Source organism: Diospyros lotus, chromosome 11 (genome assembly GCF_014633365.1).
Source record: "Diospyros lotus cultivar Yz01 chromosome 11, ASM1463336v1, whole genome shotgun sequence".
Taxonomy (NCBI): Eukaryota; Viridiplantae; Streptophyta; class Magnoliopsida; order Ericales; family Ebenaceae; genus Diospyros; species Diospyros lotus.
Window position 1 is genome coordinate 13,117,620 of NC_068348.1, and position 13,176 is coordinate 13,130,795.

The 13,176-nt window shown below is 35.7% G+C and overlaps 1 long non-coding RNA gene across 1 annotated transcript; it reads right to left on the reverse strand.

Moving 5' to 3' along the window:
* Positions 1-379: 379 nt before the first annotated feature.
* On the reverse strand, positions 380-10,055 carry LOC127813590 (uncharacterized). The gene is made up of 2 exons (XR_008026154.1): positions 9,865-10,055; positions 380-1,044 (listed from the first exon to the last, which is right to left on the reverse strand). It is a non-coding gene; the product is annotated as an uncharacterized LOC127813590 (long non-coding RNA).
* Between the last annotated feature and the right edge of the window lie 3,121 nt (positions 10,056-13,176).

Sequence of the window (13,176 nt, forward strand, 5' to 3'; positions counted from 1 at the left end):
ATACCCCAATCCAAATCCAAATGATTTTGCCAAAAAATCTCAAAATTAAATCAACACCTCAACTACAACGAAGTTCGGTTGTCCTGAGAAATTTTGATTTTGGACACTGTCCTCTCCTTGACCCGAGAATTTATTAGCCACACATCTTCATTTAAAAACTAATTGACAGAAATTAAATGATAGGAATCTAAATGACAGAAATTAATGGACAATAAATTCAAGTTGCAGGAATTAAAATGATGAAAATAAAGTACAGAAACTAAAAGACTGAATTTAATTAGAAGAAATTAATTGCAGTAATTTGATATGGTAAAGCATTAACAGAATTTAATAACAAAATATAACATAAAATAAAAGAATCTAAAATAAAAATAAAATAGAATGGAAGGCATCAATATTACTCTAATACTGAAATTAATAACAGAATCTAAGCAACAACCAAAAATGAAAACAAGAACAATGATCTTAATACAACATTTAATAACTGAAATAGAAACACAATAATACTCTCAAGGACTGGAAGATTAAAACTAATATTACTGTGCATTAATTAAAAAAAAAAACTTCTACTGTACGTAAATAATAAAACAGACCCTCACTGTTTCGTAAAATCCAGCGCACAGCTCTCTGTTCCTCACTGTGTGATTTCCTCTGGTGTTGCTATGCTCGCTGTGGCCCCTTATTCAGATTGCAGAAATGGCGATGGGGCTTAGGGTTTCACTGCTTGCGTATGTGTATATATATGTAAAGCTAACACCCCAATTGCCCTTGCATTTGAGTGTAATTACAGCCCAGGGACCGCGTCCTCAAGAAGCTGTGCGAGAGTCCTCCCTCCAGCCTTTAATTCCAATCAGATTCCAGCCTTTAATTCCAATCAGATTCTTCACTTGGGCTGACCAATTTGGGCTTCAACATACGCTAGCCTTTCTACCTTCAATTTAATGGGCATGTGTTAGGTCATTTTTTCATTCCAACTTGCAATTAAATGTGGGCCATCCTTGCACTTTAATGATTTGAGCCTCCAATTTAATGGTTCACGCATGCCTGCAATTAAAATGTTATTATATACTATATATATGTTATATATGATTCACGCATGACATTCAATTAAGTAATATGTTATATATTATATATTATAGATATATATTATATATATTTATATATATTGCAAATAACTATTCAATTAAACCAATTTAAAATTAAACAGGGGTTATAATTTGTTATGGGCGATCTCCGAGAATCAGCTAGCGGGCTGGACCCGGCCCCGCAGGGCGAACCCAAAATACCCAAGGCCCAATAGGCCGACCGGAATTCCTTAGAGGCCCACCAGACCTAGAGATCGAGAACCACTAATGAAGAGTCTCACGGTAAAAAGTCAGGTCGCTTGAAGACAGCGAGTTCGCCCTAAGCGAGCTCGCTCGAAACAACATCCCAGCATCACAACATCACGACTTCAGCTTCACCGAAAGACGCGTCAAAGATTAGAACAGCCAGAAGACCGCAAGATAATCAGAAGCGATATACACCTGCCTATGAGAAGTAATTCAAATCCCTGAAGACAAGGAGCCTATCCCTGACATTCCGAACGATAAGGAAAGCGCCATCAACGGAATAAACTCCTTCCATACTTAGAACTGATTCGAATTGTAAACAACACGACTCTATTTATAGAGGAGGATACGCCATTGTAAAGGGGGGATGACTGAATTATATACTGTGACTCTGCCGGAATAACCAGAGAACAGTCGTGGACTAGGCACGATTCGGGCCGAACTACGTAAAAATCTTGTGTGCTTCTTGTTTGTTCTTTTGCTTCTGTTCCTTACTCTTCGGCATCCGTTGTCGCATTGTGGGCTCTCGGACTCCGGTTGATGGTTCTCGTACGTCAACATAATTATAATAAAATTTTACAAAATTGACCGCTAATCACACCCCCCAACTTAAACATTGCTAATCCCATATCAATTAGATTTCATGCTGGCTAATTTTTATTCTCAATATCAACATTAATGTGTAGATTTCAAATTTGAAACTAAAATGTATAAAACAAGAACAAGTTACTCTTACATGCCATCGATCATCCTTTGTCAGATTTTCGTCATGGGACACTCAATCACAGAAAAAGCAATCAAATAAATTAACACACCCACATTATAGTCTCTAAGCTTTGACTTCAATCTTACCGAACATACTCTCCAATAAAAAAAATGATCCCTCGTGGTTACTCTCGGGGATGCACCGTAATAAGATTAAATGCAAAACAAATTCAAATCGGTGTCATCTTAAAATAAAAAATGGACTTATACAAAAGAAAAGGGATTTTGACATAACTTCATGATCGGAATAATGCACAAAAGCACAACTTCAAATATTAAATAGAATTCCAATTCTAAAATTCAAATCCCGAGCTTCCATGTATCATAGGATCTAGAGGGATTGCATATAGGTTGTAACGGAGTTTAGGGGTGGATGGGTAAACAAAGAAAAGGATAAAGAATTCAAAGAAATGTGCCCCGAGAAATATTCCTATTTAAGCGTTTTTCTTTTTCTTTTTTTTTTCTTCTCTTTTTTCTCTCTTTTTTTTTTCTTTTTCTTCAAAAATTTAACACGTAATCATATATAATCTCCTCAGCATTTTTATTGAATTACTATGCCAAAGTTTGGCCAAGCCAACTGAGAGAGTTTACTTTTTAATACTATTTTGACTTGAGCTATACAAAGATCAATAGTTTTTTTTTTTTTTTTTTTTTGTAGGATTTGCTATGCTAAGATCGACTATTTCCTGGACACATTAGGTAGGGCAAAAATTTACAAGGTTAAGGGTTGGATGAGGATAAATAAAATAATTTAATTTGGCTCAATAGGGCTAACAAAGAAAAATAATCAGAAAAGAAATAGGCTAACATGCTCAAAATTTCAACAAAGGAATCCCAATGTCATTATATTGACACACTTTCACTCAATCATCAAATTTAGAATTTGAAACCAGTTTAAGTCTTTCATTGACATTTTTTCCATTTAAAACAAAGTAGTGTATTGAAGCTATTAAAAAACATGAGCGACAAGGAAAACTGCAACTAGAGTAAGCATTAATTCACTTAGAAATAACGTTAATAGACTCAAATTGCTCACACTAGATAACAGTCTCCACTTAAGTTGAGGAATCATGCGGTGTATTAATCAATTAATCATTGTTTCTTTAGATTTCATGACTTATAGATAAATTTCTAATCAAAGAACAATCTATGCATGCAAATCACTCATTCTAGATCCTATACATTCATATATTCAAATAAGAAATCATAACATCCATGCATTAGGTTGAAAGCTCAAATTGGCTAGTAGCATAAAAATTTAATGCAATAAGACTAACATTATTAAAACACATTGATCCTCAAACAGCTTAATCATAACCAATTTAGGACATGTAGGGGTAGAAAAAGAACAAAGGATCCCAAAAGTTTTTCGTTTTTCAATTTTTTTTATTTTTTTTAACAAAACAAAAATTAAAAAGCACGAAATTAAATTAACACAAGCAATACAAAATTAAAAACGAAACAAGGTGTGATACTAACATAAACTGAATCATTCTACCTTTATATGATAATTCCTCCCCCCAACTTGAATTGTATATAATCAAAAAGATAAGGGCAGAGAATACCTGATATGCTTCACAGCATGAAATGATTTCCAAGTAGTAGAATTGTTTTCTTCCTTGTTAGTACCACAAAAATAAGAAATTAACAAACCACATGCAGATAGGGAGAAAACTTATTATTGTTTTTGCATTATGTTATTTTTTTCGCTTTTTCCAATTCATTATCAAATAAGTGGTCATGCCTGGAATCAAAGCATTTAGCACCAACCCTGAACCACTTACAAAATTGTTTTCAAAAAGATGTAATTTGGTTTTTCTAATTAAAGCACATGCATCTTTTGAAAACTCATAAACCGGAGATGTTTGTTTTATTTGATCTACTTGTGGAATATTAATTTGCACTTCTTGGAACACCTCATACATGTCTAGTATAAATTGATCCACTGATGTGTAGACTAACCTAAGGAACATAAATTTAGGCTCAAGTTTGGATAGACTTATGACATCTTTACATTTCTCCTATTGGTTTCTATCATCTTCTTCCTCCCAGGTTTCTTCTTCTAAACTTATTTCATTTTGGTCCAATTTTTCTTCCATAATGGCTTGTTCCGTCCTAGGGTCTTCAGGTGTCTCAAATGATTCATCATTCCTAGGGACGGGTGTAGGCTGGACCGTGTCATGACCTATGGTATCACTGGATGAAGGTTCCTCCCCAAGGAATTGACCTATGGAATTTTGATTAGGTTGGGTTGGAAGCTCGTCAGGCTCACTTATGCTCAAGGTCTGTGTTAACAAGGTCAACTGATCTAGAATATTACCTATGGCCTTAGAGGTTTTGATCTTGAAATTCGACCACTTGCTCATTAAAGCTTATTTGATTTTGCATGAACTCTTGAAGGGTATCCTCTAAAGATTTCTCATATGGAGACTGATAAACATCGGATGTAAATGCTTGCTCTAATTCAAATTGGTGAGGTGGTGGAGGAAAAGTGTAGGGCCCGCTTCCGAATACTCGAAAGAAGGTCCATACAAAACTGAAATCAACTCATTACATTTCTAGCAGCGGAAATTTAATAAGATTTAATTACATTCCCAACATCTCATAACTCTAGGCTCGATGGCCATACAAAATAATAAGAGGCTCAAATGCCAATAACATAATAAATTCTCATCATTACAAATCTCACCAAATCACTAACTAGGATCTTTAAAGCTAGGACGCGTCTCCATACACCACTATCCCTTGGCAGCAGTCCTATTGGACTCGCCCCCAATAACCGTCTTTCCTTTTCTTGGAATGGCAAAGAAGATCAAGTGAGCCACAAGGCTCAGCAAGTTCGAGAAACAAGGAACAATATATAGGATCCAAGAACATGATGACACCAAGAAGAGTAATCAAGGACTCCACAGTTATATACAAGATTCAAAATTCATGAATTCATGAATTCAACTCAATATATCATGTCACCATGTATCACTATGCAAATGTGCATAAAATTTCAATGCCACTATTAATTCTCACAGGCTTGCAAGCCATCAATCAATACATGCAAGAGTGAATCATTTCAATACCAATATCAATTTTCTCGGCTCTTAAGCCATAAATCAATGCATGCAAAAGTGCATAAGTTTCATAAAACCTCACAAATAAATATGGAGCCAACCTGCCGGGCTATGGCCACCTCGTCCCGTGCCAAGTGCTCTAGGGTACCCTTTCTCCCTCCGCGCAAAATAATAGGTGCGCAAAACATATATATATGTAACATGTACATGTATGCATCATGTATGCATTTTCCAACCACATGTATTTAAATTCTTGTTTCCACGATATTCATACTTTCAACATTACTTACCCACACCGGGTATTTTTCCATCATCAGATAAATTCAACATATCTTACTTCATAATGTTGACCACATTCAAGATGTAATTTATGACACGAAAATGCTTGATGTAATTTAGAACACAAGAATACTTCTTTGAGAGATGTTATTTAATATTAAATATCGATTCACCAACTGAGGAGTATTATAAATTTAATAACTATTTTTCTCACCATATGATTGTTATGATTTCATTTAACTAGTGATAGTATGCATTTACTTGCATTCGTGCTCATAGCTCAAATTCATGATTAGTCCCCATGCAATCAAATGACCACACCACGCGAAATTGCTGATCAATCATAAACCTGAAGTTTTTCTAAGGCAATGGACCAAATAGAACATATTTTGAAAATGTCTTCATTTTGAAAAACTAATTCCCAGTAATTTGATAACTAGCATTCATTGTTATAAAAATGATTTTTATTGAATTTTTCAAGAAACGGAAACTATGTATCTCAATGGTGGTAAAATTGCAAATTCGTGAATTTGTACTAAAACTAAAATTCTAACTTTTTATTTTTATGAATTTTGATTTTTTAGATATTTTTATTGAATCCAAATGGGGAGTACTTTCTTATTTACATTTATGTATTAAAGTAAATGAAAGTAAAATATAAATTAAAGAAAATGCAAACATTTACTTAAGTTAAGGAAAAGTTAAGGAAAGGTAAATAAATAGGGTGAGAGCTGATAGATCCCATTCAAAGGCATGCGGGATGAGCTCGGGACCAACTCGAGGTCATGAGCTCGCTGCTTACGGAGAGAGCTCGGGAGAGCTCACAGGAAGGACAAGCGAACGAGCTCGAGGTCATGAGATGAGCATCAGTTCGCTGAACGAGCTCGCGATCAAGGGGTTGGGCAAGAGTTCGTTGGACGAGCTTGAGGTCAGGCGCACGATAAGAGCTCGCTGCCAAGAGCTTGAGGAATGAGCTCGCGGGAACGAGCTCGTGATTTAGCTTACGATCAGAGAGCATATAGGTGTGAGCTCGCGGCAAAGAGTTAGAACGAGCTCGCGGAAAGAACTGGAACGAGCTCGCTAGAACATCAATGAAGTTGAACGTGTATATATATATATATAACTGGGTTTGCCGAACATAACAGAATAGGGGGATTCAAATGACTGTTATATGATGGATTAACTAGGCAGGGCATGCTCTAATAAGCTTTACAAATCTCTGAGGGGTATCAGCTCGTTACGCATGTTGTATATATGTATTTACAAGTGGGTCTCATATATGGGTGAACAGTATATATTTATTTCCAGTTCAGCTTTTGCTGTTTGATGTGAGACCTCCAAATACCTAAAAAAATCATTCGAATGGACTGGACATTTTACATTCAAACACAGCACATATACATATAAGAAGCATTTGGATCAGCGAGCTCATTCAGAGGTGATATACACATAGATATATATATATATACATTGAACATTGCTTCTTTGGATGCAAAACGAACAGAGGTTCTCATCCTACCTAGCTATATAAAATGTCATTCATGAAGAAAGCTTGGGGTGAAAACAAACCCCATTTTGAGACCACAAGAAGACTCCAACAGATACCCAGATATGAAGACTCAATGAACTCTAGCAGAAAGTGAACCATACGCAGCAACAAGCGTATAAATATATATTTACATGTCTATATATATAACCCCTCACAGTGACTAAAATGAAGAGACTAACAGGGAAACTTGCATGAGAGAATAAATAACAAGGGAGCTCGCACTGAAAATTAAGAGAGAGTGCAAGAAGAACTTGCCTGATGAAGATGAAATCCAAGAAGAACACCATCAGCCTCTTCCACTTAACTTACTCCGCTACAGTAATGAAGAAACAGCAACGTAGCAGAAGTGAATGAACATGGAAGAAGAAGAAGAATGCTGGTTAAGAAGAAGTAGTTCCAGATGGGAAATGAGAGTACGCACAGAAGAAAGGTCACCAATGCAGGTGTAGCATGAAGAAAGAAAATAGACAGTCTGCACCTGCCACTTGGTCGAAATGACCTGACTGCCCTTCACCTTTACAATGGTCAAATGGAAGACCAAGGGCACTATTGACATTTACTGGCCAATTTAATTTATTATGATTTCCTTTTAAAATTTCAAATTTCATTTCTCAGTTGGGCTCAGCCCATGCCGTGGGCCATTCCATGGCCCAACTTACTAACCCAAATAAATTATCATAATCCAAGCTCATTCATAATATAATTAAAATTCAAAACACATCTCAATGGCCCAATCTACTTGGACTTTCCCCACATTTTTGGATTCCATTAAGATGGGCTTCCAATTTCTCATTTCCACTTACTCTTCATTCCATAAGCAAAGAAAAATATTTTCAACCCTCAATTAATTAAAACAAAAATTTTTGAACCCAAAATAAAATACCTAAAAACGTCCAGACCCCCTAACGGGTCGTTACAAAAGACTCATGAGATTGGAACGCAAAGTAATCGCTCCATGGATAATTCAAAATGGTCATAGGAGCTGGGGTAATCAGTGTAAAAATTTGGGTTGTAACCCGACAAATAAGAATCATCCCCTTGAGTCTGAAAAGAATGGAACTTATCCTCGATGTGGTGTGGGTAAAAATCAAAAGTTTGCCTAACAATTTTCTTCAAAATAGGTATTTTAGGACAAAAATCTGTTTTATGACTTGGCGATTCACACACCGAACATCTAACCTCTATCTCATAAAATTTTTGAAAATTTTCTTTTTCTAACAACTCCACCTTTCGAGTTAAAGAATCCAACCTAGCACTAAGATCATCATCCTCATTGAAACTTGATCGTGAATTGACATGATTTCTTAAAGGATCTAAGGATGGCAATTGGGTAGTACGTGGGTCGAATTTGAGAGTATAAGAACTGACCAGATGTTTGATGCATGATGGAGTTGGATGCATGATGGAGTTGGTTGCTCAGGAGAGTGCAAATAATCCCTAAGAGGTCTAGACTCGTTTTTCTCTATGGGATCGGGATAACCAAATGTATTTCCAAACATAGACATGTAATCAAAATAATGAGACATTAATGAATATGACAGTGACAAATCAAAAGCAGATAAGAATTCTAACAATCAATGATATTAATTAATGGTTCATGAATTTTACTTAACCTATGTCTCATGCATTACTTATAACAACAAAAATAAAAGAAACTAAACTACAATATTTTTTTTTTTGCAGCAATAATTCCATCACCGATCTCCCCGACAACGGCGTCAAAATTTGACTGCGCTTAACCTTGTGCTATTAATTCAAACAAACACATAAAAACAAATAAAAAAATAAAACAAACATGCAGGAACAAGGTGTTTATACTGGCCAGTGTACGAGTGTGAGTTGCAGCACAATTTATTTACGGGATGAGAGTCCAAGTCGATTCACTAGGAGATCTTTATTAAGATGGAAATCAAAGCGGTGAAAATTTTTATGTGCTGAACAGGTTTGTCAGACCAATTCAACTAATTTTAGGTAAAAGAAAATTGAATGTGCAACTGAAAACAAAATGTCTCGGATCAAGACAATTTCAGTGCCAATCCAAATATTTCCCAAGACTTACAAAAGATGCTATCATCGGGTTAAATTAATTTTAAGATCTTTGCTATTGATTATGTTTCGGGATGATGATGGTTCTAATTCTAGCAACCGACATACATGGCATGACAACTCTAACTTAAGAAACCACCATACACCGAAATGTATATTGCACACTTAGATTTGGGGATAAGAGTATTTCCAAGTTAAGCAACCCACATACATGGCATGAGAGTTCTAAGTTAAGCACATACCCCAATCCAACCCAAATGATTTTGCAAAAATATCTCAAAATTAAATCAACACCTCAACTACAACGAAGGTCGGTTGTCCCGAGAAATTTTGGCTTTGGACATTGTCCTCGCCTTGGCTTGAGAATTTATTAGCCACACATCTTCATTTAAAAACTAATTGACAAAAATTAAATGATAGGAATCTAAATGATAGAAATTAATGGACAATAAATTGAAGTTGCAGGAATTAAAATGCTAAAAATAAAGTATAGAAACTAAAAGACTGAATTTAATTAGAAGAAATTAATTGCAGTAATTTGATATGGTAAAGCATTAACAGAATTTAATAACAAAATATAACATAAAATAAAAGAATCTAAAATAAAAATAAAACAGAATGGAAGGCATCAATATTACTCTAATACTGAAATTAATAACAGAATCTAAGCAACAACCAAAAATAAAAACAAGAACAATGATCTTAATACAACATTTAATAACTGAAATAGAAACACAATAATACTCTTAAAGACTGGAAGATTAAAACTAATATTACTATGCATTAATTAAAAAAAAACCTTCTACTGTATGTAAATAATACAACAGACCCTCACTGTTTCGTAAAATCCAGCGCACAGCTCTCTGTTCCTCACTGTGTGATTTCCTCTGGTGTTGCTATGCTCGCTGTGGCCCCTTATTCAGATTGCAGAAATGGCGATGAGGCTTAGGGTTTCACTGCTTGCGTATGTGTATATATATGTAAAGCTAACACCCCAATTGCCCTTGCATTTGAGTGTAATTACAGCCCAGGGACGACGTCCTTATGAAGCTGTGCAAGAGTCCTCCCTCCAGCCTTTAATTCCAATCAGATTCTTCACTTGGGCTCACTGATTTGGGCTTTAAACATGTGTTGGGCCTTGGATCTTGGACCTTCAATTTAATGGGCATGCGCTGAGCTATTTCTTAATTCCAACTTGCAATTAAATGTGGGCCTTCCTTGGATTTTAATGATTTGAGCCTCCAATTTAATGGTTCACGCAAGCCTGCAATTCAAATGTTGTTATATACTACATATATGTTATATATACTTCACGCATGGCATTCAATTAAGTAATATGTTATATATTATATATTATAGATATATATTATATATATTACAAATAACTATTCAATTAAACTAATTTAAAATCAAAAGAAGGGTTATAATTATAATAAAATTTTGCAAAATTGACTGCTAATTAGTAGTGGTAGTGGATAATGATTGGCGACAATAGTCGATGATGGTCAAAACCATCGAGATCTGAATGGGATGAGTGAGACAAGTCCAACAGTGGTAACAATGTTGCGATTGGGGCACCGATGAGAGAGATCCGAACAAAAAATGATCTGTGGACATATTCAATGGGTGGCGTGTGGAAGCTCACCGATGATTGGGTTCCGGGGGTTTGGCTGATCTGAGGCCGGTAACGGTGATGGTGGTGGTGGTGGCCTGAGAATACACCTTTCCGGATGGGAACATATTCACGCACTTCTCACGCTTCAGGTTGAGGTACACAACGCACTGCTGCTGGGAAGTTTGAACTCGACCACCTTCACCGGTCGGTAGTTATAGGCTCGCTCGATGAACCCTTTGTTGGTGGTGACAAGACTGATAAATCTTTGAAGAGTAATCTTGGCTACAACAGGCGAGATCCGGCAGGTAACGATGGGCTGGCCTTGGCCGTTGTTGGCGAACAGAAGACCTCTGCTCTTGGCGCTTGACAATAGCGGTGAGTTCATCTACTAAAATGGGGGTAGATCGATAGTGGCTGTTGGAGGCCGGAACGATGACGGACGCCAGAGCTTCTCTGTTCTTGGCCTTTTGACAGCAACACCAACTTGTTTACTAAAAGAATGACAGATTGACGGTGGTTGACCTGGGCTCTGATACCATATAATCTTACAAGATAAATCACAATGATAAATTGCAATGATATCTTCACACAGTACTTAACATAGCCAACCTACGAGCTACGACATCTTATATACAAAACTAGCCCACTAAATCTCCCATTATTCAAACTAAAAGGTAGAAAAAACAATGCCAGAAAACATGGACACGTGAATCCTTAATTTGTGGATCCCATAAATTGTGAATCCTTTGTCCTCATTACCTACATATATATATATATTAATAACTAAAAGAATGAGAATGTTGAGAGAGGAAGACTGAGAGGGTGAGTGATATTTTTACTCTTAGTAATGAAATGGTTTTGATAAATGACTATATGAAAATCAATTTATACTATGAGGATTATATGAATGAGAAAATAAATTTTTAAGTATATAAGTTTGGAAGCAAGATATGAAAATCTATATGAATGATAAATGGCTATAAGTTTTGAGAGTGATTTGTTTTCAAAATAAACTTTTGATAATCTCAACTTGCTTTCAAAAAAGATCGAAATGAGGATTTGTTAAAGTTTTCTATGTTTTCAAAAGGATAGTCGACTATGTGTTTTATTCTGTTGACTATGCCTTTGAATAGTCGACTATGCTGTTAAGGATAGTCGACTATGTATAAGGATAGTCGACTATGCTGGATTAATCTATAGACTATGTAAGGCATCTGTCGACTATTTCTTAATCTGTCGACTATCAAGTAAGGATAGTCGACTATGGCTTTTCATCTGTCGACTATTTTTGTTCTTAGAATTCAAATTTTTTTTCACATTTTTACAATAGTCGACTATGTAAAAGGATCTGTCGACTATGGGATTTTTGTGTTATAAGATAGTCGACTATGCTTTTCTGTCTGTCGACTATGTTTAGTTTTATTTGATAAAATAGTCGACTAACCTATTTTCTCTGTCGACTATGTGTTTCACAGAAACTTATAACGGCTAGTTTTTGGCGCATTAAATGCTCGCCCAACCACCCACAACGGTCCAAAAATTCAACTTGCCCACCATAAACTATAAATAAGTGGTTGAAGGCGCATTGAAGGCTGCTGAAAATACATTGAATATCTTGAACGATCGTGCCTTCACTGTTACATCGAGCTTTAACTTTTCTCTCTGTATTTACATTTAAGAGGCTTTGATATTTTACTGTTATATTACTTTTAAGCCTCGATCTTTCATTTAAAGAGAGAGCTTGTAACTAAGAGTTGTACTCTTAGAATCTCTATTTCAATTCTCTGTATTTTTCCTAGCGGTAGCTAGAGGGCCCATTAAGTTGGGAGGTTGTAAGTTCCCTAGTCAAGGACTAGAGGACCTGCTCTTATTGAGTAGGGGGTTTGAGAGTAAAGATTGGTTTTAAAATCCTTAGTTGATAGCTAAGGTAGTGGACTAAGCTTGGAAAGCTGAACCACTATAAATACGTGTCTTCACTGCTTTCCATACTTTTCTTGCTTACCTTTGCATTTCTATTTCTACTGACTTTGAACGTTCATTGATAAGATTCCATATTTACTCTTCACCATTTGAAAGTATCTTTGCTTCTCAAAATAAATTTTTTTTTAATTATACCAATTCACCCCTCCTCTTGGTGTGTGTCGTATCAGTTCAATTCTATCAATTGGTATCAGAGCAAGGTTCCCTTGTTTTTATCGGTTTAACAACCTAGTGAAAAAGATCTTATCATATGGCTCATTTTGCATCATCATCCCAATCCGAGGGTCTAAGCACCACTCGTCCCCCATTCTTTGATGGAACTAACTATAATTACTGGAAGACAAGAATGCAGATTTATTTGATGCAGGACTCAAGCTTAATGCAAGCGGTTTATAAGGACATCAAGTTAGTTGACATGGAGAAAATTGAGACCTGGACACTAGAAGAAAGAAGAGATATGGAGATAAATGCTAAAGCCATGAATACTCTTATCTGTGCATTGAGCTAAGAGGAATTCAACAGAGTGTCAATGAGCAAAACAGCTAA